Source organism: Oryctolagus cuniculus, chromosome 9 (assembly GCF_051225735.1).
Source record: "Oryctolagus cuniculus isolate XC-2025 breed Fujian yellow rabbit chromosome 9, ASM5122573v1, whole genome shotgun sequence".
NCBI classification, from domain to species: domain Eukaryota; kingdom Metazoa; phylum Chordata; class Mammalia; order Lagomorpha; family Leporidae; genus Oryctolagus; species Oryctolagus cuniculus.
The window spans coordinates 81,706,197-81,724,975 of NC_142875.1; the positions used below are offsets into that span (position 1 = coordinate 81,706,197).

The 18,779-nt window shown below is 39.6% G+C and overlaps 1 protein-coding gene across 3 annotated transcripts in view; it reads left to right on the forward strand.

The window, feature by feature from the left end:
- Positions 1-4,804: 4,804 nt before the first annotated feature.
- LOC149124635 (uncharacterized) overlaps positions 4,805-18,779 on the forward strand; it is a 33,666-nt gene continuing 19,691 nt past the window's right edge. Inside the window, exons 1-2 of one of the 3 annotated variants that reach the window (XM_089304255.1) lie at positions 4,805-4,864; positions 6,374-6,516. The gene's annotated coding sequence lies outside the window, so the exon portion shown is untranslated. Of the gene's footprint in view, positions 4,865-5,815; positions 6,517-18,779 lie in introns of those variants that run through there. The other 2 variants (XM_089304256.1, XM_089304254.1) reach the window with 2 other exon arrangements.

Sequence of the window (18,779 nt, forward strand, 5' to 3'; positions counted from 1 at the left end):
AGTGGATTATGTTGTTTCTTAGTGAAAATGAACCACAAGTTTTTTTTATAAAAAGAATCTGAAGGGAATTTGTCAGATATTGGCATAAACTAGATTTGTATTAGAGAAGGGAAAATGTAATTGATAGAATTGGAGTTAATATGTTAGAATATTAAATTAATTTGCCTTGTTGATTATGGTTTCCATGCACACAGGCAGTGTGACCTTGTCAAGAGGAATAAAAAGTGTTTACAAATTTGAAGGAGTCATGTTGAAGTAATGAGAATTTACTTGAGAAGGTAGTAGATGACTTTGAAATATTTCCCTCAAGGAATTTAACTTTCACAAAATTTGTGTTTTTAAAATTTAGTGTATTTTTAAGATATACTCTGCCTTATCTTTTCATGCATTTTTAAAAATTTGCCTAAGGATAGATAAAGTGAAGTCGGTATATTTAATAAACTAGATGTTAACTTTGTACTTGGCAATTGTTATCGTTATTTGGAAATAAATGTAAATTAGTATCATTTCAAAATAAAATCATGAATACTTAGGTGACAAATATAAAAAGTCAATTGGAATTATTTCTTAATAACTGGTGAGAATGTAAAGAAATTACCAAATAATAGTCACCAAATAAACTTTTTTAGAAGGTGAGAGTTAGTTATTGTTGAATCTTAATTTGTGGAACTAAATGTTCTTTAGGGCTATTTTTATTACAGAACAAGTTGGTATTTATTAATCAAATTTATTTCATTCAGAAGTTCTTAAGTGGATTTATTATTCTAGAGTAGATCTTAGGTATTTATGTATTTTTTAAAATATGGAACAAGGATATTTTATTTATTTATTTTTATTTATTTGACAGAGTTATAGACAGAGAGAGAGAGAAAGGTCTTCCTTCTGTTGGTTCACCCCCTAAATGGCCGCTATGGCCGGAGCTGTGCCAATCCAAAGCCAGGAGCCGGGTGCTTCTTCCTGGTCTCCCATGTTGGTGCAGGGGCCCAAGTACCTGGGCTATCCTCCACTGCCCTCCTGGGCCATAGCAGAGAGCTGGCCTTATTTACTGAACAAAATCTTTGGGATGTATTTATTCTGTTGCAAAAGTAGTACATATTCAAAATTTTGGACACACATGTAATTACAAAATTAGTCCTTATAATTCACCGTCACTAACATTTTACACTTTCTTGTATTTCCAAATATATATACGTAGCCACATATGTTTAAATATGTAAATATACAAATACATATACATACCCCTTTTGGAATTTTGTGACTGTATAATCCCATAATATACAGTTGTGAGATTTTACAGTTTCAGTAGCTGTAATAGCATAGCTAAAATCAAGAGACTTGAGTCTCCACATTTATTAACTATACAAATGGGGCAAGTTTCTGAGCCTCGGTATCTTTATCTGTTAAACAGGGATGATGATGATGATGATGATGATGATGATAGTAATCTTTTCTTTGGTCATTGTAGGATTAAATGAGATCCTGTATATAACGAATATCTGCTCCACAGCAGCTATAAATGAAATATGAGCCATTATTACTGTTTTAGGTCTTAAGGTTTTTTCTTTTTTTTTTTTTTGTAATTTTTGCAAATTCAGTCTTTTTTCTTGTGATGTCTTTGGTTTTGGTATCAGAGTGATACCTGGCTTCATAGAATGAAATGGGAAATATTACTCACTTTTCTACTTTTTGGAAGTTTGTGAGGAATTGGTATTAATTCTTTAAATGTTTGATGGAATTCACCAGTGAAGTCATTTGGGCCTGGGCCTTTCTTGTGGAAAGTTTCTAAACATCTTAAAATCTAGTTTGCTTTCTTTTCCAATTTCTTCTCTGTAGGGAAAAAAAGTGACCTTTATCTTATTTAACAAGAATAATAAACATGTTATACCACTTTCAAAAACAATCAAAAGGAAAACTAAAAAAGAATTTCTCTCCCTCTGCTTTCCTCCCTCCCTCCCTCTCTTTCTCTGCCCTTCAAATAATTAACTAACTAAATTAATTTAAAAAGAAAAAGCAGAAACACACTTTTTTCAAGAAAGACATATTATTTAAAAGTCTGAGTTAGAGAGAGAAGGAAAAAGTCAGAGAAAAGGTTTTCCATCTGCTGGTTCACTCCCCAAATAGCCGCAAAGGCTGGAGCTGGGCCAATCCCAACCCAGGAGCCAGGAGCTTCTTCTGGGTCTCCCATGTGGGTGCAGGTGCCCAAGGATTTGGGCCATGTTTTACTGCTTTCCCAGGCTATAGCCGAAAGCTGGATTGGAAGTAGAGCAGCCAGGACTCGAACCAAAGCCCATATAGTATGTTAGCACTGCAGGCAGTGGCTTTACCTGCTACACCACAGTGCCAGCCCCCTAAAGGTAATCATTTTAATTCCTTTATAATCACACTAGGTATGTAAAGCCCCACTTTAACACAATTACATTGTATACATTCAGCTAAGATAAATGCATTCTTTGTCATCTAAATATAATGACAATTTGATACAATAACTAAACCCATCATGAATAAGAGTTGGCTTATTCAACAACACGTATTGTTCACCTATTATATATTTTTTAAAGATTTATTTATTTACTTGAAAGTCAGTGTTAAACAGAGAGAGAAAGAGAGGCAGAGAGAGAGAGAGAGGGGTCTTCCATCCACTGGTTCACTCCCCAGAAGGCTGCAATGGCTGGAGCTGCGCCAATCTGAAGCCAGGAGCCAGGGTCTCCCACGTGGGTGCAGGGGCCTAAGGACTTGGGCCATCTTCCACTGCTTTCTCAGGCCATAGCAGAGAGCTGGATTGGAAATGGAGCAGCTGGGACTCGAACTGGCAGCCATATGGGATGCCGACACTGCAGGCGGCAGCTTTACCAGCTATGCCACAGTGCCGGCCCCTGTTCACCTATTATTAATCGGGCATGGCTAGGGTACTGCAAAGTATTGCTTAGCTTATGTATGTCTTTTATGGGCATTTAAATACACTATTTCAGATATACAAAAAAGATAAGAGTAAGTCATTGGGGTCCATTATTCACAGCCAGTCACAAATAGGCCCCTGTGTACCCTTTTTTTTTTTTTTTTTTTTTGACAGGCAGAGTGGACAGTGAGAGAGAGACAGAGAGAAAGGTCTTCCTTTGCTGTTGGTTCACTCTCCAATGGCCGCCATGGCTGGCGCACGGCGGCCAGCGCACTGCGATGATCCGAAGGCAGGAGCCAGGTGCTTCTCCTGGTCTCCCATGCAGGTGCAGGGCCCAAGCACTTGGGCCATCCTCCATTGCCTTCCCGGGCCACAGCACAGAGAGCTGGCCTGGAAGAGCGGCAACCGGGACAGAATCCGGCACTCCGACTGGGACTAGAACCCGGTGTGCCAGCGTTGCAAAGCGGAGGATTAGCCTAGTGAGCCGCGGCGCCAGCCCCCCGTGTACCCTATACCTTGGAAAATACAGGCAACAGTTCTGAAGGCTTAAGTTGTTCTTTTATGTAGATACACACACAAATATTCCTTTAATTGTTGTCTAGAAAATTCATCATACAAAACAAAGACAATGTGGGCCACATTTGGGTCCAACTTCCATCTACATTAATATGTAAAGTTCCAGAGTCTGGAGATTAAGTGAGGTATTTATAGTAGAAGAATTTGAGGCTGGCGCCGCGGCTCAATAGGCTAATCCTCCACCTGCGGCGCCGGCACACCGGGTTCTAGTCCCGGTCGGGGCGCCGGATTCTGTCCCAGTTGCCCCTCTTCCAATCCAGCTCTCTGCTATGGCCCGGGAGTGCAGTGGAGGATGGCCCAAGTGCTTGGGCCCTGCACCTGCATGGGAGACCAGGAGAAGCACCTGGCTCCTGCCTTCGGATCAGCGTGGTGCACCAGCCACAGTGGCCATTGGAGGGTGAACCAACGGCAAAGGAAGACCTTTCTCTCTGTCTCTCTCTCTCTCATTGTCCACTCTGCCTGTTAAAAAAAAAAAAAAAAGAATTTGAATAATGGTCAAGATGAAAGGGAACATAAGAGAGGAAGAGAGGACAGAGGCAGGGTAGGAAGGTAGGGTGGAAATTATCATGTTCTTAAAACTGTATATATGAAATACATGAAATTTGTTCATTTTATATAAATAAAATAAGGAAAACTGACCCTGAATGTAACATTTGAGGAGTGAATTAAATCCATGAGATACTTCTGTGGCTTTGCCCCTTTTTGGATCCTGTGCCACTTAATCCAGTGAAATAGTCCCTCTCACTATAAAAACTACCCACATGCATATATATTTTAGGAAGTTCACAGATCTTCTGAAGTCTTGGATATCTGTACATATGTATTAGCAATAAGTTCAGAGAAGATGGAAAGTAAAATGGATCAGAGAAAGTGATCTGAGCGACTAAGAGATGTGAGTCTGAGATCTCGTCAAAGGTGAGAGTGGGATGATGGCCTCACGCAGTGCACTAGAGCTGAGGATCTACCGCAGGCACATACAGGGAGCGTGAGTGAGTGGGCCTTCAGCCATACCCTCTCTTCAGTTAGAACAGTTCCCTCTACTTTTACCTATTTCTGTATTTGAATTACACGTAAATTTTTTATTGATAGATGGGTTCTACCCTATAAATATATTCAAAGGAATTCTAAACACAGAAGGCAACGAAAAAGTGCAGTGTTTAGGGTCAGAAAACTCATTTGAGTTCTGTTAGCTAGTGAACTTGAAGAACTCACCCTCTGTAAGTTTCTTAGGTCTGTAAATGAAAATAACAGTACCACGTTGTGAATAACAGACAAAGTGATATAGATGAAAGCCCTTTAAAAGCATGATCTAAGTGTTACCTTCATTTTCAGGTGTGACTGAAGAGATGTCCAAAGTAAGTCCAAAGATGACCTAGTAAGGCAGCAGTTCAGGTGAGATGGGAACTCCAAGTAATGATCTAGAGTTTAACCCTCAAAGATTTAAAACAATACATTCACATACACATACGTGTATATATATTTCTCTTTGTTGTTAAAAACCTTAAACATGATGCTGTTTAATTACCTAATAAGTGATTAAATTCTCAATAACATTTCCTGTTAAGTGGCCTTTTTTCTGGAGTGTATTTTATATCCCGTTCAAGTGATTAAATTCTCAATAACATTTCCTGTTAAGTGGCCTTTTTTCTGGAGTGTATTTTATATCGCGTTCCTTCTGCATGAATTTCACTCTATAATTTTAATGAGGTTCTCCAGGTCAAATCTCTCTTTTTTTATAAATGTGAAAAGAAATGTATTTAATTTTGCTCCCACTCATGAGCAGTATTTTCAGTAGATATCGAATCCTAGGATGACAGTTAATTTCTCTCAGTACACTGTGCCCTGTGGCTCAGTTGTTAGTGATGAGAAGTCACCCATCAGTCTAATTACTGTTCCTGTGAAGCTAGCCTATCATTTTCCTTTGTCTTTCATGAAAGTCTCACTATAATCTGTCCAGATATTTATCCTGTTTACTAGATTTCTTGAATCTGTGGGATGATGTACATCAGTTTGAGAAATTTGTCAGCCATAAACTTCTTCAAACATTGATTCTGTCCTGTATTTCTTTCTCTCTCTTTTTAAGCTCTAATTCTATCTTAGGTCTCATTTTCTTTTTTCTTTTATTCCATATTTTTCATCATTTTATTTCTTATTACTTTCTGGCTATTTTTTTTTCAGATTCTCTTTTCATTTGCCAAGTCTCTCCTCAGCTATCTCTACTGATAACCTTACCCATTCAGCTTTAAATTTCATAAATAGATATTTAATATTTACTGTTGTTTTTGAGATTTTTTTTTTCAGATTTAGCCATTCTTTAGAGTTTCTTGTCTTTGAAAATCAGGGTTTTTTTTTTTTTTAAGTTTTTTTGTTTATTTGAAGGCTGAGTTGTAGAGAACCAGAGGCAGAGAGAGAGAGAGAGAGAGAGAGAGAGGGAGAGAGAGAAGTCTTCTATCTACTGGTTCACTTCCCAGGTAGCTGCAATGGCCAGAGATGCGTCGATCCAAAGCCAGGAACCAGAAGCCTCCTCCAGGTCTCCCACATGAGTGCAAGGGCTGAAGGACCTGGGCCATCCTCTACTGCTTTCCCAGGCCATAGCAGAGAGCTGGATAAGAAGTGGAACAGCCGGGACATGAACTGGCGCCCTTATTGGATCTCAACACTGTGGGGGGCTATGCCACAGCACTAGCCGCAAAAGTCAGGTTTATTTTTTAAAGAATTATTTATTTAGTTGAAAGGCAGAGTTAGAGAGAGAGGGAGAGACAGAGAGAGATCTTCCATCTGCCAGTTTACTCCCCAAATGCCCACAACAACCAGAGCTGATACGAAGCCAGGAACTTCTTCTGAGTCTCCCACAGGATATAGGAGCCCAAGCAATTGGGCTATCCTCTGCTGCTTTCCCAGGTGCATTAGCATGGAGCTGGATCAGAAGTGGAGCAGCAGGGACTCAAACTGGCACCCACATGGGATTTCAGCCCTGGAGACAGCAGTTTTACCTGCTATACCACAGTGCTGGCCCCTTAAACAGCTTCGACACATCTTTACAGGTAGCAAATGTGGTTATTTTACATGCTGTATATCTAAATTCCTTCTGGCCTCTTTCTGTTGTATTTTGTTCATGGTAACTTGTTTCATGTGTACTGGGTTGTTTTTTTTACTATGAGCTCCCTTTTCTTGGAATTCTATTTGTTATTAGTATTTTGAGCCCTTGGAAAAAAACTTCTCTACCAAGGATTACATTTACTTCTCCCATACAAAGAGCATTAATTTGGGGTGAAATTACTTGTGAGGGACAGGTTGTACTTCCATATCCTCAAAGATGGTTCTTCCTAGTTTGAACCACTCAGCACCAGAACTCCATATAATATAATTTTTATACAGTTTGTGTTGGAGGGTAGGGATGATGACTTGATTTTTCTTAAACTTAAAAGAAAGCCCTTTAGGGTCCCAGATTTACAGGAGACTGAATTTCAATTGGCCTGTGCCAAGCCCTGATCCTGTTACCTGCACCTCCAAAAACCTTCAGTTTAGAAAAAATGAAGTTCATTTAGTTTACCAAGGGGATCCCTGCACAGCTGAGGCCAGCTGACCTTTCTAGTTTCCTGCCTTCACAGTTCTCTCACCTGGGAGTTTCCTAACCTGGCAGCAGCTCATCAGAACATTAAGAATGAGTCAGAGAAATTTTTATCTAGGATTTAGTTTTTTGGATCCTGTTACCTGCTTTCTCTATTACAAGAAATCAGTTCTTCTCAATACCATCTTAGAGTATCCAGATATACTTGTAGAGAATCAGACAAAACATTTTATCTCTAGCATTGTATGTCATGCATTTTGTGTTAGAAACATACTCCTGGTTTTACCTTTCTTGCCTATCTCCTTTTGCCTTATTTTTCTCATCTGCCTTCAATTTATTTTAGTTTGTTTCAGTTTGTAACCCTTCATAATCTACCATAAATCATCTGTTGATTAAACAAGTGTGCATATAAAGAAAAATTTACATTTAGAGGTAGTAAATGATGGCTCAAATGCTTGGATCCCTGTCAGATGGAGTTCTGGGCTGCTGGTTTGGGCCTATCCCAAACCCAGTTGTTGCAAGCATTTTTAGAACCAGTGGATGATTCTCTCTCTCTGTCTCTCTCTCTCTGTTTATCCTTCCCTCCCTCTCTTCTGCCCTTCCTTCCTGCCTGCCTGGAAAAAAAAAAAAAAAAAAAAGATCTGTGATCTGACCTGTACAAGAACAGAGTGAGGAAATCTATTACTCTTATTCCAGATATACTTTCACTTTTACTTGAAAGAGAGAAGAGATAGCGATATCTATCCTTCTGCTGTTTCACTCTCCAAATGCCCACAACAGCCAGGGATAGGCCAGAACAAAGACAGGAGCTCAGAACCCACTTTGGGTCTCCCACATGGGTGGCAGGGACTCAAGTACTTGAGCTGGAGCTGAGCTGATCTGAAGCTAGGAGTCTCTTCTGGGTCTTCCTTGTGGGTGCAGGGGCCCAAGCACTTGGGCTGTCCTCTGCTGCTTTCCCAGGCACATTAGGAGGGAGCGGATTGGAAGTGGAGGAGCCGGGACTCAAACCAGTGCTCTTATGGGATGCTGGTACTGCAGGCCAGGACTTTAACCTGCTGAGCTACAACACTGGCCTCCTTAAAGAGGGTCTTCACTGCTGAGCCACTCATTCACTCCAAGTAACACTTTTAAATGAGTTATTTTTTATTAACTATAACATCATCTATGTAGATGTGAGAAATATTAGACCAGGAACACATGACAGATATACATTCAATCTTTATACATTTTTGGTATACATTTGAATGCAGAAATCACATACCTTACTCAGTAGTCAGGGATCCTTAGGTAGAAAACAGTCTTCCAAATACCCTAATTCTTTGAATGCTTTCTAAGATCATTTTAACTTTTTATTCATGTGACTTTTACTTTTCCTTACCAAAGTAAATGATACCCATAGCTCTTTTACCACATGACCTATAGCTATATCATACTTCTACCATTATGTATTTGTGTACTTGACTCTGATTTTTTTTTTTTTTACAGGCAGAGTTAGACAGTGAGAGAGAGAGAGAGACAGAGAGAAAGGACTTCCTTCCGTTGGTTCACCCCCAAATGGCCGCCATAGCTGGCGCGCTATGCCAATCGGAAGCCAGGAGCCAGGAGCTTCCTCTTGGTCTCCCATGTGGGTGCAGGGCCCAAGCACTTGGGCCATCCTCCACTGCCTTCCCGGGCCACAGCAGAGAGCTGGACTGGAAGAGGAGCAACCGAGACAGAATCCAGTGCCCCAACCGGGACTAGAACCCAGAGTGCTGGTGCCGCTGGCGGAGGATTAGCCAAGTGAGCCACGGCGCCAGCTGACTCTGATTTTTAATGGATTTGTTTTGAATTTTCCAACTTTGTGTTATAAAAAATTTTGAATGTAAAGAAAAGATAGTAAAATATTAAGGACTGCATACCTCTGCCTACATTCAAAATTAATTAATGTTTTGTTATATTTATTTTATAGATATGCATATAAGAATATATGTGCAAATGTCTACATTTATTTGTTTTTACTTACTTTCTTACCTTCAGAATGAATTGGAAATAAGTTACAGGTGTCACGGCTTCTTTCTTAGGCATCTCCTAGCCATGAAGGAAGGCCTTTTCTTCCATAACCATCATCATACCTAACAAGTTAACAAGAAACTCTAAATAATTCAAATTTCAACTGTTATAAAATTCTCTGTGATAGGCAGAATAATGCTTCCTCTTCGCCTAAAGATGTCCACATTTTAATCTCTGGAAACTGTTAACAGTTTGGCATACAGGAATTAAGGTTGCTTCACCGTTTTCCTGAAATTGAGTATCACAGTGGGTCTAGTATAGTCACAGGGCCCTTTACAAGTGGATGCTGGAGGCAGAGGGAAATGTGACCATGGAGGAAAGGCACAGAAAGATGCAGTGTTGCTGGATTTGAAGGTGGGAGAAAGAGGGCCACCAGCCAAGGAATGTCAGTGGCTTCTACAGTTTGGCAGACAAAGAAATGGATTCTCCCCTAGAGCTGCCACCCTGCTGAAACCTTGATTCTAACCCAGTGAGTCCCAATTTGAACTTCTGACCTACAGAACTGTAAGATGATAAGTGTGGGTTTAAGCTACCAAATTGTAACTTATTGTAGCAGCAATAGAAAATGAATATATTCTTTTTATAGCTTCCCCCCCCCCAACTAGGATCCAGTCAAGGTTCATACATTGCATTTAGTTGTCTATTTCTTTGATCTTGAGAAAACAAGCATGTAAAATATTACATTTCAATATGTAGTAAGTATTGTTAAACTATTTGTGAGGTATTTTATAATTTTATTGATTATACTCTTTGAAATCCAGTGTGTATTACACTTATAGCTTATCTCAATTCAGACCAGCCACATTTTTTCACATTTAATTGCCATACATTAATGGCCAACTTATATTGGACAGTACAGATCTGCATAGGAAATAACTGTTTCATTCTCTGAAAGGTGGTTTTAGCATCGACGAATGTCTGCCAGGCTGACTGTTTTCACTGAAAATGCTGGGGGAGTCTCCGTCATCCTTTTCTCCCCCGAGTGACCTTTCTGGGTCTTGGTTTCTCTGTCTGCAGCATGAAAATGTTAGATTAGGTCATCTCTGAGGGAGAGTTCCAGGCCAGGTGGCACCTCTGCTAACACTGTTGAGAAGTGTCTCATGTGTTTTGGGTGCCTTTGCTCTGGGCAGTGCTAGTCCATGGTGACCATGCCTCCTCTGGGGGTTGTAGACGCCTCAGTTGTTTAGATTTTCTCTGGGAGTGAGGAAATAAAAAGAACTGAAACTTTTTTATGCTTACAGTGGCTTTATAGATGAAGAAAGATAACCAGCACAGCAAAATGGAAATGTTTTGCTTTTAACCACTGAGTCTGCAGTACCAAATAAGTAAGGACCAAAAAGCAGAAGTCATCTTACTATTATGCCTTTTCTCTCTGAGTGGACTAACTCAGCATCTTTCTGTATTTTATTAGACATTATTTCTTACTATGGTTTTAGGCCTACAGAAAAGTTGAGCAGATAGTATAGAGTTCCCATATAACCTCTCTAGGTCTCTTTTAATCTAAACAATCCTCTACCATTTCATTTTAATCCTCCCATGATATAATACTATCCTTGCTAAGAGTTTAAGCCAGTTGTCTTGTAAATAATCCCATTTACTAGATTTATCTGATTATTTTTCTTCATGGTGTCATTTAACATCTCTTAGTATCTGTGTTTCTTTTAAAGTGGAAGTTAGGTGTGGAGGCTTAATTGAATTCAAGTTAAATTCTTTTTTTTTTTTTTTTTTTTTTTTTTTTGACAGGCTGAGTGGACAATGAGAGAGAGAGAGGCAAAGGTCTTCCTTTTTCTGTTGGTTCACTCTCCAATGGCCGCTGTGGCCGGCATGCTGTGGCCGGCACACTGCACTGATCCGAAGCCAGGAGCCAGGTACTTCCTCCTGGTCTCCCATGGGGTGCAGGGCCCAAGCACTTGGGCCATCCTCCACTGCACTCCTGGGCCACAGCAGAGAGCTGGACTGGAAGAGGAGCAACCGGGACAGAATCTGGCGCCCCGACCGGGACTAGAACCCGGTGTGCCGGTGCCACAGGCGGAGGATTAGCCTGTTGAGCTGTGGCACTGGCCCGTTAAATTCTTTTTTAAAGATTTCTTTTATTTATTTGAAAGACAGAGTTAGAGAGGTAGAGACACAGAGAGAGGTCTTCCATCTGCTGGTTCACTCCTCAGATGGCCACAACAGTCAGAGCTGTGCTGATCTGAAGCCAGGAGCTTCTTCTGGGTCTCCCACATGGGTGCAGGTGCCCAAGGACTTGGGCCATCTTCTACTGCTTTCCCAGGCCATAGCAGAGAGCTGGATTAGAAGAGGAGCAGCCGGGAATAGAACCGGCGCCCATATGGGATGCCGGTGCTTCAGGCCACGGCTTTTACCTGCTGCGCCACAGCGCTGGCCCCCAAGTTAAATATTTTTGGCAAGCCTTCTTCATAGGTGTTACATTTTTATTCCTCCTAGCATCCTTTTGTGAGGCTGTGCCCATCACTCCAGTATATTGGAATGCTTTTGATTCCTAATTCTGTATCTTATATTAGCTATCGTTCCTTCCTGTCTCTTATTTCAAAATGCGACAAAGCCTATCTTTCTTTTTGTTGCTCATCTTACTGATAAATATATTCACAGAGAGTACAAAGAACAGAGTATCATTTCTTTGGCTGCCTTATCTTACACTGACTAGGACACAGTAGCACTCAAAAGATATTTGTCAAAATAAGTTTTCACTGCTGCCCTGTCCTCTTAAAATTACCTCTTCTGTCAGCTTATAAAATATTCCTCTTTTCATGTTCACTTCTTATTTTAGTTTCTCATTGTTTCTTTTGTCTGTTTCGGCACCAGTGACCTCTTCAGTGTTGTTTCCACTGTTCTGTTCCACACTTGCATCATCATCTTCCTTTCTTTCTCAGCTTTTCGGCCCTTTCAAACATCGCTTCAATCCTACTTCTTTGTTGATGTCTCCCATAATTTTCTCTAGTCCTTACTTCCTACCAGGGATATGAATTCATATTTCTCAATGCCCTTGTGAGTTTAAAGGCCTTCTCAAACTGAGCATGTTTGAAAGTAAATGCATTATTTTTCAACTCCCTTTTTATCACCTTCAAGCAAGTCTTTTTCCTGTATTACCTGTCTTAATTAATGTCATGACTCACCTACAGGTTGTCTGATCCTTTTTTCTCTAAAATGTCCTCTCCCATAACAATGAGTAATCAGGAAGCCTGTAGTCTATTTCCTGTACATTTCACATTCACTACCATCTTTTTCATCCCCCACAATATCTACTATGTGTATTTGGCTGAATCATGTAAAATTGTTAATCCTTAACTAGTAGTTTTCTTTATAAATTTATAATTTTTTTAAGATTCATTTATTTATTTGAAACACAGAGTTACAGAAAGAGGCAGAGGCAGGGAGAGAGAGAGAGAGAGAGTCTTCTATCTGCTAGTTCACTCCCCAAATGGCCACAACAGCCAGAACTGAGCAGATCTGAAGCCAAGAGCCAGGAGCCTCCTCTGGGTCTCCCACACAGGTGCAGCGGCCCAAGCATCTGGGCCATTCTCTGCTGCTTTCCCAGGCCATAGCAGAGAGCTGATGGGAAGAGGACTAGCCGGGACCCATATGACATGCCAGCACTGCAGGCAGTGGCCTCACCTGCTATGCCACAGCACTGGCCCTTATAATTTTGTAATTTATCTAATTTTTAATTATAAATTTATAATTTATCTAATTTTATTATGGCATGTCTGTGTTATATCATTTTATCCATTGTTAGAGATTATTAATAATGCCTTAGTAAAATCTCTTATCTGGGAGCTGGCACTGTGGTGTAATGGGTAAAGCCAATACCTGCAGTGCCAGCATCCCATGTAGGTGCTGGTTCAAGTCCTGGCTGCTCCACTTCCAATCCAGCTCTCTGCTATGATCTGGAAAAGCAGTGGAAGATGGCCCATGGCCCATGTCTCCCACATGGGAGACCCAGAAGAAGCTCCAGGCATCCGGCTTTGGATTGGCCTAGCTCCTGCTGTTGTGGCCATTTGGGGAGTGAACTATTCAATGGAAGATCTCCCTTTCCCCCAGTAACTCTGTTTCTCAAATAAATAAATACTTCCTAAGAAATGAAAAAAAGGAATATGTTATGCAAGAGAACATAGAAGATATCTGTGTTAACACTCATTGGTGAAAAAACAGATTGTTATCAGTATCTCAGGAAAACCCCGCTGGTCACAAATCCTTCCTTCTTCCTAGAGAAAATCTATTTGTGTGTTTGTTACTCCTTTCTTTTTCTTTGTAGAATATTCTCAAGCAATGTGATATTAGGTTTGTCTGATTTTGAACTTAGTGTAAACAGATCGTGGGGTGGGTATTTTGAGACTAGTTTCTTTTTCATATTATTTTAAAGCCATATTAATGCAGATGGTAGTTGTTCATTTTAACTGCAATATAATATTCCATTTTATAAATATATGACAATTTGTTTATCCATTCTGTTGATGGATAGATGGGTTGTTTCTAGGATTTTGTTCTGTAGACACGTTGAAATTTATCTAGGGCAATAGTTTTTAATTTGCAGGATGCATTAGAAGATCATAAAAGCAGTTTGGTAGATTGCAACCAGCATAATCCAAAGTGAAACAAAAAGTTTGCATTTTGTGTTTTATGTATATATATATATACACACACACATATATACATATATGTTATAGTTTTATATACTTGCAATGTGCCTTACAAATATAGTAAGGGTAAATACAATTTTATGAAATGTTTTCTGGCCATGTGTATTCTGTGTGTGTTGAGAAGGGCTATAAAATGTATTTCTTTTTTATTTTTTATTTTATTTCTTATTTTTTGACAGGCAGAGTGGACAGTGAGAGAGAGAGACAGAGAGAAAAGTCTTCCTTTGCCGTTGGTTCACCCTCCAATGGCCGCCGCGGCCGGCGTGCTGCGGCTGGCGCACCATGCTGATCCGCAGGAGCCAGGTGCTTCTCCTGGTCTCCCATGGGGTGCAGGGCCCAAGTACTCCACTGCACTCCCTGGCCACAGCAGAGAGCTGGCCTGGAAGAGGGGCAACTGGGACAGAATCCGGCGCCCCGACTGGGACTAGAACCCGACGTGCTGGTGCCTCAAGGTGGAGGATTAGCCTAGTGAGCCGTGGCGCCGGCTATAAAATGTATTTCTTACTATGGGTAGCAAATGCTTTTTTTTTTTAAGGTTGAACGATTTTTTTTAAAGGTTTTTTTTATTTGAAACAGCTGCAGATAAAGAGAGGCAGAGTACAGAGAGAGAGAGAGAGAGAGAGAGCTTCCATCCTGTGGTTCACTCCCCAAAATGGCTCCGTGGTTAGGAATGGACCAGGCCAGAGACAGGAGTCAGGAGCTTCACCTGAGTCTCCTATGTGGATGCCAGGGCCCAAACACTTGGGCCATCTTTTACTGCCTTTCCCAGACCATTAGCAGGGAGCTGGATTGGAAGTGGAGCAACTGGGACTCAAACCAGCACCCACAGGGGATATTGGCAATGCAGGTGGCGGCTTTTTCTGCTATGCCACAAGGTCGGCCCCTCAAATAAGTTTTGAAGTTGTTGCTTTAGATCCTACACCTAGGAGTAGGATTGTTGGATTTTAGGGTAGGGATGTATTTGGTTTTCTTAGATAATGTTGTAGTTTTCCACAGTGATTATGACTTTTTGTAGTTATACCAGCTGCAAATAAGAATTTTTATTACTCTATATTCTTGCTAATACTTGATATTGGATGATTTAAAAGTTTTGTTAATCTGGCGGATATGAAACTTCATCTTACTGTGATCTTAATTTCTATTAGTTTTACCTATGGTGAGCTTTTTTAAAATGTATTTTAGGTCATTTCTTTCATCTATAAAAATGCCTTCTTATGATTTTTACATTTTTCTATTGTTTATCTTTCTTGTTGATTTGTAGAATTTCTTTATGTATTCTGAATACATAATCTTCTGTCAGTTATATGTGTTTTAGCAGGAAACTAGAAACCACTTTAGGTATTTCAAATAGAATTTAATACAAGAAATTGATTAGAAAGGCTTTGAAAGGGCAGAAGAAGCAAAAGTGTGTAAGTTACCCAAAGATTAATATTCACAGTTACAACTGTTCCTTGGTCTAGAAGAGTGCAACAGAAAATACTGTTTACCCAGAATGAGTATTGTACTGCTGACGGTCCTGATGTTGGAATTGAGCTTCTTCAACAGCAGCTCATGAACCTTTGCTTGTTGTTGCCATCAGAAGCTAGAAAGGAGAATTTTTCCTCTCTCATTTCCAGTTTCCTGCCTGTACTTACTATTGCAGAACCCAGGGAATGAACTGGCAAAGGAATGTGGGGAGTGTAATTTGCATACCTCCTTTCTGGATGTAGAGAGGGGTTAAGAGTGCAGCTGAAAGACCACGTGTAGCCATCCTTCCCTGCTTTTCCCAGGCCATTAGCAGGGAGCTGGGTTAGAAGTAGAGCAATTGGGACAAGAACCAGTGCCCATATGGGATGCTGGTGTTGCAAATGGTGGCTTTACCCATTATACAGGCCTCTACTATGTTTTTTATAGAAAGCTTTTATTTAATAAATATAAATTTCATAAATACAACTTTGGGATTATAATGATTCTTCCCCCCATACCCGCCCTCCCACCTCCTTAGCATCTCACCTTCTACTCCCTCTCCCATCACATTCTTCATTAAGATTCATTTTTAATTATCTTTATATACAGAAGGTCAACTCTATACTAAGTAAAGATTTTAACAGTTTGCACCTACACAGACCCACAAAGTATAAAGTACTGTTTGAGTGCTAGTTTTACCGTTAATTCTCAGTACAACATGTTAAGGACCGAGGTCCTACATGGGGAGTAAGTGCACAGTGACTCCTGTTGTTGATTTAACAATTGACACTCTTATGTATGACATCAGTGATCTCCCGAAGCTCTTGTCATGAGATGCCAAGGCTATGGAAGCCTCCTGAGTCCACAAACTCTGACCTTATTTAGATAAGGCCATAATCAAAGTGAAGATCTCCTCCCTTCAGAGAAAGGTACTTCCTTCTTTGATGACCCCTTTCCACTGGGATCTCACAGAGATCTTTCATATAGGTCGTTTTTTGCCACAGTGTCTTAGCTTTCCATGTCTGAAATGCTCCCATGGACTTTTTAGCCAGATGCCTTAAGGGCTGATTTTGATGGCGTCTACTTTAAAAACAAAACCAAAAACCTTACTTTTTAATTTCATTTTCACATAAACATTTAAAAATTTTTTGTATTTGAGAGAGAGGGAGAAGGAGAGAGAGAGAGAGAAGAGAGAGAGAGAAAATGAGCTCTTGTCTGCTCTTTTGCTCCCTGAAATGCCCACAGCAGCTGGGGCTGGGCCAGGCTGAAGTCAGGAGCCAAAAACTCAACCTGGGTCTCCCATGTGAGTGGCAGAGACTCGACTCCTTCAGCAATGATCTTCTGCTGCTTCCCAGAGTGCATATTAGCAGGAAGTTAGAACTGGGTGCAGAGCTGGGACTTGAACCCATGCAAAGGAGTATCTTAACTGTCATGCCAAACATCTATCCCCTTATTTGAGATATCCTTCCTTATCTGAGGAAAGGAATAAAATATTTTCTTTTATGTTTTCTTCTGAAGCTTTATAGTTTTTATTTTTACATATAAGACTTTAATCCTTTTGCAGTTTTATTTTTACATATAGTATAATATAGGTAATCAATTTTAATACTTTCCAAATGTGTTATTTGTTGTTCCTGCACCATTTATTAGTCCCCCCTTACCTGCATTTTCCTCTTCATAAATCAAATTTCTGTATATATAAACATATAAATATCTATATATATAGAGAGAGGATCTACTTCTAGATCCTCTATCCCATTGCATTTATTTCTTATCTATGTTCTATTGCCACATTATCCTGATGACTTTAGCTGAATAAGTCTTGGACTCAAGATGAGTTCTCTCAATCTTATTCTCTTTTCTGTCCTATGTGTCCAATTTTCTGTTCCTGACTCAGTTCTGTCCACATTGCTACGAATGACAAGATTTAATTTTTCTTTATGACTCAATATTATTCCATTGAGTATATGAAACACATTTTCTTTTTCCATATCTTGGCTTTTATGAATAGTGTTGCAATAAACTTGGGAGTGCAGTATCTCTGATATGCTGATTTCACTTCCTGTGTGTGTGTGTGTGTGTGTTTATGTGTGTGTGTATATATGTGTGTGTGTGTGTGTATGATATATATATATATATATACACATCCAGAAATGGAATAGCTGGATCATATGATACGTGTTTCCTCCTTGCTGTTTTCTGTAATGGCTGTATTAATTTACATGTTTGCCAATAATGTATAAGAGTTCCCTTTTCTTCTCATCCTCAGCAGCATTTTTTAAAATCTTTTAAATCCTAGCCGTTCTAACTGTGGTGAGGTTGTGTCTCAATGGGATTCTGATTTGCCTATCCCTGATGGCTAGGATTTTGAGAATTTTTTCTTATGTTTTTTAATCATTTGTATTTCTTTTGGGAAATGTCTGTTCAGATAATTTTTTCCCCAAGATTTATTTTATTTATTTGAAAGAGTTACAGAGAGAGAGAGAGGAAGTTAGAGACAGTCACTGGTTCATTCCCCAAATGGCTGCAGCAGCTGGGGTTTGGCCAGACCAAAGCCAGGAGCCTGGAAGTCCATCTGCATCTTTCATGTGGGTGCAGGGGCCCAAGCACTTGGTATGTCTTCTGCTTTCCCAGGCACATTAGCAGGGAGCTGGATTGGAAGTGGAGCGGCTGGACTCAAATTGGTGCCCATATGGGATGCTGGCATCATAGGTGGTGTCTTAACCCGTTTCACCCCAATGCCAGTTTCTAGATCATTTTTAAATTGGATTATTTGGGATTTTTTGTTTTATAAGTTCCATATATATTCTGGGTAACAATCCTTTGTCAGATGAATAGTTTGCAAGTATTCTCTTCCGCTCTGTAGGTTGTCATTCTTTCCTTTGCTGTGCAGAAGCTTTTTGGTTTGACATAATCCCACTTGTTTTTTTCCCCTGTGGTTTTGGAAAGAATCATTGCCTATACTGATATCTTGGATTGTTTCCCCTATGTTTTCTTCCAGTAGTTTCATAGTCTTATGGTTAGTATTTTCTCCTGTTGGGAGGAGGTGTCTAGTTCTCCTGGAAGCGTTTATTAAATAGGCTATAGGTGACGTTTTAAAAATTTTTTATAAGTAGTTTTTTTTACTTAAAGGGAACAAATTTTATAGTTGACTTCTGAATGTTAATTTTGTATCCTGTAACATTTCTTTCTTATTAATGCTACTGATTTATCTGTAGATTTAAAAAATTGTCTACTTTTATGTGATTTCCATGAATAATAATTTTTTCTTCCTTTACACTTTTATATCATTAATTTTTTTCTTTAACTATTGTTTTCCGGAATATTTTGTGCAAGGTTGGCTAGAAATAGTAATAATAGTTTTTTTTGTCTTGTTCTTGATTTAAAGAAATGATTCTGATATTTCTCCATTAGAAATGATGTTTGTGATGGATCATATTGTCCATTGTTAATTAAGGAAGTTCTCATCTGTTCCTCATTTGCTAAAAGTTATGTGTGCTTTTAAAAATAATGTTTGGAGTTTTTTACAGCTGAAGATAGGAAAATGAATAAAATAATTTCTGCAACAATTAAAATGCTT